Raw genomic sequence first — 12,469 nt, forward strand, 5'->3', positions numbered from 1 at the left:
TATGAAGTTCATCTGGAACAATAAACACCCTCGAATAGCTAAAGCACTCCTAGGGAAAAGGAAAATGGGAGGCATTACTTTCCCCAACTTTAAACTGTACTACAAAGCAATAGTTATCAAAACAGCATGGTATTGGAATAAAGACAGACCCTCAGATCAGTGGAATAGGCTTGAGTTCTCAAACAATGTTTCCCAGACATACAATTACCTAATTTTTGACAAAGGAGCAAGAAATCCTAAGTGGAGCAGGAAAAATCTCTTCAACAAGTGGTGCTGGCAGAACTGGTTAGCCACTTGCAAAAAGCGAACATAGACCCCCAGTTAACATCATGTATGAAGGTAAAATCCAAATGGATTAAAGACCTTGATATCAGACCTGATACCATAAGGTATATAGAACAACATGTCGGTAAAACACTCCATGACATCTTAAAGGAAGAAACTGAACTTTCCAAACAAGTGGAAGCAGAGATCAACAGATAGGAATACATTTAGCTTAGAAGCTTCTACACCTCAAAAGAAATAGTGCCCAGGATACAAGAGCCAGCCACCGATTGGGAGAAACTATTCACCCAACACCCATCAGATAAGGGGCTAATATCCAAAATATACAGGGCACTGACAGAACTTTATAAGAAAAAAAAATCTAATCCCATCAAAAAAGGGGGAGAAGAAAATGAACAGACACTTTGATAAAAAAAAGAAATACAAATGGCCAAAAGCCACATGAAAAAATGCTTTTCATCACTAATCATGGAGATGCAAATCAAAACAATGATGAGATACCATCTCACACCACAGAGACTGGCATACATCACAAAGAATGAGAACAATCAGTGCTGGTGGGGATGTGGAGAGAAAGGAACTCTTATCCACTGCTGGTGGGAATGCTGCCTAGTTCAACCTTTATGGAAAGCGATATGGAGATTCCTCCAGAATCTGGAAATTGAGCTCCCATTTGACCCCAGCTAATCCACTCCTAGGGATATACCCTAAGAACACAAGAATACAATACAAAAACCCCTTCCTCACACCTATATTTATTGCAGCACCATTCACAATAGCTAGGCTCTGGAAACAACCAAGATGGCCTTCACCAGACGAATGGCTGAAGAAACTGTGGTACATATACACAATGGAATATTATGCAGCCACGAGGAGAGATGAAGTCATGAAATTTTTCTATACATGGATGTACATGGAATCTATCATGCTGAGTGAAATAAGTCAGAGGGAGAGAGAGAGAGAGACGCAGAATAGTCTCACTCATCTATGGGTTTTAAGAAAAATAAAAGTCATTTTTGCAACAATCCTCAGAGATAATGAGAGGAGAGCTGGAACTTCCAGCTTACTTCATGGAGCTCACCACAAAGAGTGGTGAGTGCAGCTATAGAAATAACTACACAGAGAACTACCATAATCATGTGAATGAATGAGGGAACTGGAAAGCCTGTCTGAAATACAGGTGAGGGTGGGGTGGAATGGAGGGAGATCTGGAACATTGGTGGTGGGAATGTTGCACTGGTGAAGGGGGTGATCTTTACATCACTGAAGCCTAATCACAATCATATTTGTAATCACGATGTTAAAATAAAGTAAAAAATTTAAAAAAATAAAGTAGACATAACTAAAAAAAATTAGTTTGTATCCAGAAACATGGAAATTTCACCTCCATCTTATCAACTAACTTAAGAGCATAAGCAGAAAATGCCTTTCCAATTTTTTAAATGAATTTAGTTGATTGCAATCCAGAGTTGTTCAACATATTTCACTTTGTTTTATAAAAGATACACACTTGTGAATGATTTTCTTGCACTAGAGACCTGCAAGATATGATTGGTAAGCATTCACATTCCTTAATCTGGCACACAGGGGCTTGCATGATCAAGATTTTTATTTACCAGTTTTATTGTGACTCATGATTCTATTAATGGTATCTTCATTGTTCCATCACACCCATAGAGTGTCCATTTCCCTCCACCAGATAGACTCAGCTCAGTAGACAAATATATACACTGTATATACTCGAGTATAAGCCAACCCCCCCCAATTTTACCCTAAAAACTGGGAAAACTTAGTGTCACGAGTATAAGCCACGGTGGAAAATGCAGCAGGCACTGATAAATTTCAAAAATAAAAATATATACCCAAAACAATTACAATAATGAAGAATCAGTGGGTTAAATATTTTTCAATATCTATTGCTAAAGAAAAGCTGTAAACTAGCAACAGTAACTTTAAAATTTTAAACAAATTGCAGAAAACCGTAGCTTAACAGGTAATCAAGCTAAATCACCTTTCAAAGCTGGATTCCTCCACGTCCTCATCTGATGTGCAAACATCTTCAGCTGTATCTGATGGGAGGGTATCAGCATAGACATTGTCGTCATCACTGAGTCTGCAGCTATCTTTATATCACTGCTGTCATCTCATCTAAAGAGCAAAATATTGTGGGTTAAATAGTTCAGTTCAGCCGCCTACCTCTTCAGCTCAGTCCTGACTTGTGAACTGAGCTGAAGCACCGCCCTCTCCAGCAGAGGGCAGAAGACAACTGGAGACTACGTGCCTGCGCACCAAATCAAATAACTTAATATGGCCTGAGTATAAGCCAAGTATCTATATACACACTTCTGATACCTTTGGCCATGTGTTGTTCCATTACCATGTGTTTCTTTATATCCCATACATGAGAGATTATTTTAAATTATTTTAAATTGTGGAGGTGGTTTGGGCCAGAGCAGTGGTACACAGTGGTAGGGCATTTGCCTTGCAGGAGGCTGACCCTGGACTGACTGTGGTTCGATCCCCTGGCATCCCATATGAGCCCCCAAACCAGGAGCGATTTCTGAGTGCATAACCAGAAGTAACTTCTGAGCATGACTGAGTGTGGCCCAAAAATAAAAAAAAATATTGTGGAGGTGGTGATAATTATATATAGATGAATAAAGTGAAACTCCTGAAAATTCCACAAATTCGTAAATCAGTTATAGAATGATAATATTTTTTGTTTTGGATTATACCCACAGATGCTCAGGGATTACTCCTGGCTCTGCACTCAGGAATTACTCCTAGTAGTACCCTGGGAACCATATGGGATGCCAGGGATCAAACATAGATTGCATGCAAGGCAAGTGCCCTATCCACTCCAACCCCTAAATATTTTTTCTTAATCTTTTAATAGTTATGTAAATTTTGAAAATCAGTAATCTATATAACTATGAAATACATTTAAAATTTACATGAAATTAATAGATCCTATAGCTGTACAAGTTAGTAAGAATGAGAGAATTTTTTAATTTAAAAGATAATATAGATAGACCTGTAAAAATTTTAAATTATGTTTTATCCTAAATTGTCTGTTAGAAATATTGTAGATAATGTTTTAAGTATATGCCTTAAGTAAAAAAAAAATTCATAAAAACATTTCTATAGATGTAAAAATAATCACCTGAATAGAAAAGTATAAAGCCTTTTTATTAAGCTCATGATGCTATGGTTGTCCTAAACTAGACAAAGAAAGATCTGTTTATTCCTAGCTTGTCTAGGGTTTAGTACTTTTTTTAATGATGAATTAATTTTTATTGATATTGAGTGCTATTTCTCATTTGTCATTGTTTTTACAAACATTATTAATAGAGAAATGTCTGATAAAAAAGCTTATCAAGAGTCCATATAACAAAAATAATTTATTAGTAAAGCATAAAACAATTAAGCCCAATTAAATATTTGGTATTCAGAATCTGCCTACTATTCAAGTTTTTCTTCATCTTTTAACTAAGGTACATTAGATTGAATTTGCTTGAGTTGATGTTTTTCTAATAGCATTTCATAATGCTACCAATATGACTATAATTTGAATTATAAACATAACAAAACAGCTTTCTGAAAAAAAATTATATTTGTATGAGTGGGACTTTAAGTGTTTTGTTTTTCTTTTAAGTTGGGGAAAAGTTTGGGTTTGAAGTCACTCCCAGCAGTAGAATAATTTTGATTTTTTACTCAGGAATGAGCCCAATAGTCCTCAAGGTACCATATAAAGAGCCACAAATAGAAACAGGACTGACAAGGCATGAAACTTACCACAAAGAGTGGTGAGTTTCAATTAAGAAATAAATACACTGACAACTATCATGACAGTGGTAGTGAGAGAAATAGAATGCCTGTCTCGAATACAGGTAGGAGGTGGGGGAGAAGGAAGATGGGGGACATTGGTGGTGGGAATGTTGCATTGGTGAAGAGGGGTGTTCTTACAGAAAAGGAAAAACAGGGCTGACGACATGACTACATGTAAAGCAAACACCTTAACCTTTGTACTATTTCACCAGTTGTAAAAATTTCTAATATCTTAGGGAATACAATAAAAATAAAAATTAAGGAAGTTCTCTGTAGGGATTGTGAGAGTGGTAAGCCCACCCACTGCTATTCATGGTCTCTAAATCTCCCTTTACTCAGGGTGACCCATGGTGATGCTTAAAGAACAATTTGCAGTGGCAGGATCAAACCAGTGTTAGTAGCATGGAAAAAAAAAGTGCTTTGACTCCTGTATAATCTTTCTGTCCCCCAATATATTGGGTTTGTGACACTTTATATAATAGTACTTGGTAATGAATGTAAATAATTTAGCATTATGATTATAATTATACATAATTATAATTATGTATTAATAAAAAATAGTGCCAGGTGTGGTGGCATGGGCCTTTGAGTCCAGGAGTTCTGGGCTGCACGCTATGCCGATCGGGTGTCCACACTAAGCTCGGCATCACTATGGTGACACCCCCCCCCCCCCCCCCCCGGGAACAGGGGACCACCAGGTTGCCTAAGGAGGGGCGAACCAGCCCAGGTCGGAAACGGAGCAGGTCAGAGCTCCTGTGCTGATCAGTAGTGGGATCGCGCCTGTGAATAGCCACTGCACTCCAGCCTGGGCAACATAGCGAGACCCTGTCTCTAAAAAAAATAAATAAAAAAGAAATAAATAAAAGAAATAGCAATGAGCTATCAGAATATCAGGCTTCTAGTTTACTCTTCTCCCTTGAACACATTACTTTCTCTTTCTCTCCCCAAATCTTTCTACATAATTTCCATTCAATAAAAACTATTTTGTTTCAGATAATAAAAGAAGAAAAGCAGATTTCTCATACTCTCAGCACAGCACAATCATTGAACTTTTAACAGTAGTTCTTTAACAACATTCCAAGAAGTCTAATGGAAAGTATAATTGAAACTAAATATGTTATACTTCATATTCCAAATTGAATAATCTATGAGAATATTCATAAACTTGAATTGTATCACTAGTTGCTGTCACTTATTTCAAGTCAAGAAGTAATAAAAATGGCAGAATATGTTGTATTGCTTTATTTGGAGAATTATTTCAAGCCTCAAAAGAGCATGAAATAATAAAGGTAGGATGAAAAACTGAGAAATAAAATATTAAAACTCCATGTAGGTGTAGACTTAAATCCATTTAATCAGTGTTTAGTGTTGAACCCAGACATTCAGCATTTCAGCATACATACTTCGGGTAGTCTCCAAATTATGGAGACTCTACTTTTCATTTGGCCACCAGATGGAGCCAGTATTGTTTAGTTGTAGAATTTAAAATGCAAGAAAATTAAAATTTGCTAATCAAAATGAGTATCAATATCTATTTTAGTTCATAATACAGAAGAAATGCTTTTGCCCTGGACTTTGCCTAAATTTCTGCCTAATCTTTGCCCCTTGCATGTAGATACTGACATTAAATATTTCATTGTGCATGTTTTAATTTGGGCACACTACATAAAGACATTTTCTCCATATTCATTTTTCAAAGCTATTATTTGAGCAATCTTTAGTTAATTTTAAAGTATAGTGAGTGATATTTAACCTCTGATCTTCAATAGTATGATAGTTGCTATTAAAATAAGCAATTAACAAGCAATATGCAATATGTATGTATTTTAGTCTCACAGATTAATCTATTTATTAATATTTCCATAACCACTTCTTCTTTAAAATGCTCTTGACTGAAGGGTGGTGAAAGGATGTGTATTTTATTCCCAGTTGTTCCCCCAAGGAGATGGTAAAACCTCTTCCTGCAGCTCTCCAGGATTTCAACCCAGAAACCCCAGTGCTCAGAAACCTTAATCAGTAGCAACTGTTTTCAAATTGATGTCTACTCTTCTTTTCTCTATTGATAAGTGCCATAAATTATCTAATTTCTTACAAGTCAATTTAATTAGGAAACTATTAATAAAGTATTTCTAGGTGCCAAATAATAAGGCACTTGCCTTGTATATGGCCGGCCAAGATTTGATACACATATCAACATCCCTGATCATCACCAAGAATAATTTCTGAGTGCAGAGCCAGGCATTACCCTCAAACATCAGTGTGTGTGGCCCAAAAATTAAAAATAGAAAGTATTTCTATGCTAGGCACACTAAGACTTTACAAGCCCCTTTAAGGACCTATTCTGACCAACAAGAGCAATAAGGCATCTGTGGACACTGTTGTAATAGTTTTTAATAATGGCAGTCAAATCCATGGCATTGTATATGAGGAGCGAGGCTCTATCACTTGAGCCACATCCCTAGCTCTGTTACATTTTAAGACTCCAGAATTATCAACCTGTTAGTTTTTTTTAGTTAGTTTATTGAGTTCATTACCTTGCAAAGCATAGGATAGGCCACAAACATCACAGTCCCTGCCAGATGTGTTTAGTAGGCTAGAGGGAGAGATACAACTAAAGATGTAATTGTAATATACAGTATTTCTCCCTGCCATGCTTATCTTGGGATTAATTCATTTTCTGTGTTTTCAATTAGAGTATGTTTTTATAATTATTGTTAGTCCTTGCTACATATTCATTATGATTTTATCATAGATATGTATGATATAAGAGAATATAATATGTGTAGAACTCTGTGGTTCTACTCGGTGTTGTGAAACATATCTCTTCCTGATATTGAGGGATACCAATAGTGTGATTAGAGGCTATGATATGTTTTCTTTTGTTGTTTTGTATTAAGGTATCTTTGGTTTATAAAACTTTAAATGTTTCTGTGTCTTAGAAGTAGATTAATGGCTTTACTATACTACACTCACTAAATCTCTTTATTATGAAACCATTTTTGATTCAAGCAGAAAGATGCTGATTACTACTTAAGCCTTCATCACTTAGCTAATTATATACCAACAAATCTCATTTTGTATACACGGGGCCTTATGTTTTTCACTGGTTCAGGACCAGACTCATGAAACTAAGAATTATCTAACCTGTGTAGTCATTACATTCATTTTTATTGATAATTTCTGAAGTTATTATTATGTTCCGAAAGTTATTAGTAAGTCTCTTTTAAATTATTTTAAATTCATTAATTCGTGACAAATTTTGAAAAATTTTCACAATAAATAAAAATATTTAAATGGAGCAAAGATCAAGTTTCTGACTAGCACATAGGAAAACTATTACAAGGAATATTTTTAGTATGCAGCAACAAAAGAATAATACTCAATCTTTATTTCTGTATAATTTATATACCTATATAATATAGACCTTCAAGTCCCAAAACTAAATTATTTGGGAGGATGCTGCCAAGCAGTCCTCAAGAGGTTTGAGATTCCCTCCTGGTAATTCTTAGCCAATAAAAGTGGAGGTTTAATGTGAGGGAGGACCCAGGGATGCAGTACTACCTGGGCCATGCAGTTTCAGGGGTTACATGGGCCATACCAGTGGTGCTTGTGTGTACCTTGTGATGTTTGGAGACAAAACGGTACTAGGGATCAAACCAGATTCAGCCACATGCATGACATGTGTCTTAACCTCTTTACTATCTCTCTGGTTCCCAGAAAGCAAATTATAGATAGTCTTTGTTGCTGATCTATATGGTACAGAAGTTAAATAACTTAACATTCTAGATCTAGGCAACATTTTTTTAAAAAAGTAAACTAAAAAGCCTTGAGGTAACTTCTAGCTTTAGGTTCCATTATAATGTTATTATATTGAACTCCTGTTCATCTAGCTCTCTCACATATATTAAGCTGAATTTGCCTTGGGTATAACTAAGTTATTAAAAAGTTATTATAATATTGATAATCTCTAAACCTTTTAGGAGGCTAGTATTCTTAAGAATTAATTCTTAAAATTAAAAATTTTATACTTATAATCAATAAGAATATTTTGAAATTATATATAATTGTTATACTTGAGATTATTTTCTAGAGTGAAAAGCCTCAATCATGGTTTTTTTGTGTGTGTTTTTTTTTCTCCCCCACCCCCTCAGTCATGTTTTATATTATTTTTTATTATTTCTCACAAAGGCTATGAGTAAACTTCTTTGGGGGTTTGTGTGTGTGTTGTTCTGTTTTATTTATTTTGTTTGTTTGGGGCTGCACCTGGCAATGTTCCAGAGTTACACCTGATTTTGTACTCAGGTGCCCAGGGGACTATCTGGGATATCGGGGATCAAATCTGGGTCAGCTATATGCAAGGCCAACACCTTCCTCACTGTATTATTGCTCCAGCAACAGTAAACTTCTTAATTAAAAGTTACTGTTTTATTGAAGTATAATTGGCAGGCAACATTAATTGTAAATATAAAAACTGTTGATTCAACATTAACACTGTGAAATGATTATCACCATAAGTTTATATACCATTTTTCTCAGTAACTTTTATATTTGCAATGCATTATTATTATGGTCCCACATTACATTTTTCACCTTTCTTGAAGTTGTAATTGAATATAATACACATAGTGTGGACCCTTAGTATCACCCAGATCCATATTCAAATACTAGCTTCATTACATTATGATGTCAAGACTGTTCTTTTCATTTATTTGGAAAATACATTTCTGGGTACCTAGATCATGGATAATCAAAGCCTTAGCTTTTAGTAGTTTTTTATTAAATGTTCCTATTTATTTAGCACGTATTTTATCAAAATTTTAATTCATGGAAATTTGTTGTTCTATATGTATCTAGTCTTATTATTATCTAGTAGTTACTGAGATTTAATAAAGTAAAACAATGACCTCTACTTAAATTAAATTGCTCAAATGTCATGTGTATTTTATTTAGTTTGTCACTATTCATTCAGTCATTTACTCAAGTTTTGTCTGTTCAGAAGGATTCAATCCCATGAGAAATCCATGTGCTACTTCTTATTTTGGCAAAATGGTCTAAGCGAACATAAAGTTCCACTCTCCTATCAGTACATTGAAATGTTGGGAAAAATATGATCCAGCCCAATTTAAATACTTAGCTAAGCTTGAGAGAAAGAAAAGAAGGTAAAAAAGAAAGAAATGAAAATTCCTAGGTACCAGAAATAAAGGGAAGGCATAAGCAGAGCATTAAGCGGGAAAGCTGATACTATAGATACCCAGGGGAATATTGAAACCAGATGTAGGCTCTAAGAGCTAGAAGCTAAGGTTTTAATCTCACACTTAGACAGAAATGTGACCTGGAAAAGAGGGATCTAGAAACATTGTCCATCTAGTCAGGAATGCTGCTTGTTAGTTTTTAGAAGTCTGTAAAAGGGAACAATCTAAAAAAAAAAAAAAAAAAAAGATCCCCAAACCACAAAACTTTAGACCTCTATCAGTCAAGTCAGAATATATACTTTTTATATGATAAAAGAATCCTCGACAAAGAAATTAAGTTGAAAAAAAAAAAAAAAAGAACTGGATTAATGGACTCCCTTAATTGTTTGATAGAAACAAATATAAAGAAAACTTGCCAAGCTTTTACTGTATAACATGATGCAGCTCCAGCTAACGATAAACTCATAATCAAAAATTAAAACACAAAGAAAATGTTCGCTCCAGGTAAAATGTCAGGAGTCATTTTACAAAGGGCTTCCTACTTGCTACAAAAAGTGGTAAGTGAAGTGAGGGCAGTGAATGGTCCATGGTGACACTGATGGTTGGAACTGATTACTCCAGACAAGAATTAGGTGCTGAAAGGAGATAAAGTGATATGCATGGTATCCATTCAGTAGCAATAGTGCAAACCACAGTGTCAGAAAAGAAGAGAGAGGGAGAGAAAGAGAGAGAGAGAGAAGTAAAGTACCTGCTTCATAGTCACTCAGAGGAAAGTTTACGAGAGGACAGGAGGGAAACTAGGGACATTGGTAGCAGGAAAAGTGCACTGGTGAAAGGTGGTACATTGTATGACTGAAACTCAGTCATGGACAACTTTGTAACTATGGTACTTAAAGTAATTATATTTAAAAAAATTTTAAAGATTCCCTAGAACAATCTGAAAAATGTAATATAACCACTGTGTTTAAAATAAAGAAAAAACAATGAACTGAAATAATAATAAAAGATCAATAATCAAAATAAAGTGATACATTTTGAGAAAGAACCTAATGTATATCTAAGAAAAAGTAAAATCAGTAATTCAACTTATGCCTTAAAAATGTGATTAGATATAGAGACTTAGTGAATTGAAATATAAATCTAAGGTAATTACTTAGAGTATACAACTGACAAATAAAAACTTGAAAAATCAGTGCATTACTCATACATCTTTGTTCATACTACAAATAAGACTTTATATCAATATAATATAGTCAATTAGTAAGGAAGAGCTGACTAGATATTTTATAATTTGTGTAGCAGATGTCATTACTTAGGCCAGTGGATACAATGTAAAAATGTTTAGGCTACATTTTTTATGCACACCAGATGGAAATTTATTCTTTATTCTGTAGATTTATTTCTTATTTTAAAAACCATATATATGCTAGCAGATCTCACAACTGTTAAAGTTCTTTACCTGCTCATTTAGGCTAGATATGAAAACAGGAAAGACAAAGTTATTCCCAAACCAGACAACTAAAAATCTCAGAAATCGTTTTTATTGGGGGCCAGAGCGTTAACACAGCTGTAGGGCATTTGTCTTGCACGCGACTGATCCGGGACTGATCTAGATACAATCCCGGTGTCCCATATGGTCCCCCAAGCCAGGAGTGATTTCTGAGTGCATACCCAGGAGTAACTCACCAAATGTGGCTCAAAAAGGAAAATAAAAAAAAAAAGTACTTCTTGAGAAAGTATTATAAAATGATTACCTTAATCAAATGATTACCATAATTTAGTTATAGTTTTTGCAGGATGTGTATGTGGTGAGAACATTTATGATCAACTTCCTTAGCAAATTTCAAGTATACAGTCATTTTAACTGCAACAGTATATATTAGATCTTATCTCACAAACAGATCTGTAATATTTATCTTTTTGTATCTAGTTTATTTCATTTTACACACTGTCCTCTAGGTTCATCCATGTTATTTTATATTGTAGGATTTTTGTTTATGAGACTGATTAGTACTTTTTATACATTTGAGCCATATTTTCTTTATGTATTTATCCATTTACACATAGATTGCATATATAATCTTAATCTATTATGAATAATGCTGCAATGAACATGAAGGAACAGGTATCAGTACCTTCTTGTGTATATTCCAATGAGATTATTATTTGATATTATACTTAGAAACTTCCAAGCATCTTAGTTGTGTATCTCTCTCAGAAGTGTTTGAGGTAACCTGACTGCAAACTTGGGCTTCCCACACACAAGCCATGCACAATAACCATTTGAACACTCTCAGCAGTTCCTCCCATGAGACTTTGATAGAATAGATCCTATGACATATTAACATTGCAGTGCATAAAATGTGCTCATTTATTATGTTTCACATTATTTCTTGTAGCTGAATAGCCAATCACTTGATACTTTGCTTTCCTTGTTTTAAAGCAGGAGTCTCAAACTCAGTTTACCTGGAGGCCGCAGGAGGCAAAGTTGGGGTGAGGCAGGGCCGCATAAGGGATTTCGCTTACCGAATATTCGCAATAAAAAATTGCATTAGTAAGGAAAAAAATCGCATTAAACATTTGCATACCCCAAACGGAACTGCTCGGGGTATGCGAATGTTTAATGCGATTTTTTCTTACTAATGCGATTTATTTTGCGATTATTCGGTAAGTGAATAATCGCGAATACTGCGATATTTGAAGGCCGGCCGCGGGCCACAAAATGTTGTACGAAGGGCCGCAAATGACCCGCGGGCCACGAGTTTGAGACCCCCATTTTAAAGCATTTCTATTCCTAGCATTCTAGTCTGGGATAGTTATAAAAATGTGAATAAATAGCAACTCAACATATTTGCCCTCAACCAGCACTATACCACAATACCACCCAGGTATTAACTAATCTTTGTATAAAATTATTGCAAGATTAAGTTAATAAATTTTCATTTTAATTTCCAGTTTAGAAAAAATAATCTTTTTTCTTCTGGTAACTTCTGATTCTTTTGTTTATTTTGCAGTTAAATTGAAGTTTTTTTGTTGTTATCATTCTTTTTAACTAGGAAAAAGAAAGTAACAGATCATTAAAAACATCAAGAAATATTGAAAGATTAGACATTAAACATAGATGAATAATTATATATTTATGGATTTTCAGATGTTATTTTTAA

The 12,469-nt window shown here is 34.6% G+C and overlaps 1 protein-coding gene across 1 annotated transcript in view; it reads left to right on the forward strand.

Moving 5' to 3' along the window:
• Positions 1–12,469, forward strand: part of CWC27 (CWC27 spliceosome associated cyclophilin) — a 253,087-nt gene that overhangs the window by 180,792 nt on the left and 59,826 nt on the right.

The sequence above is a fragment of the Suncus etruscus genome, chromosome 2, assembly GCF_024139225.1.
Source record: "Suncus etruscus isolate mSunEtr1 chromosome 2, mSunEtr1.pri.cur, whole genome shotgun sequence".
Classification (NCBI taxonomy): domain Eukaryota; kingdom Metazoa; phylum Chordata; class Mammalia; order Eulipotyphla; family Soricidae; genus Suncus; species Suncus etruscus.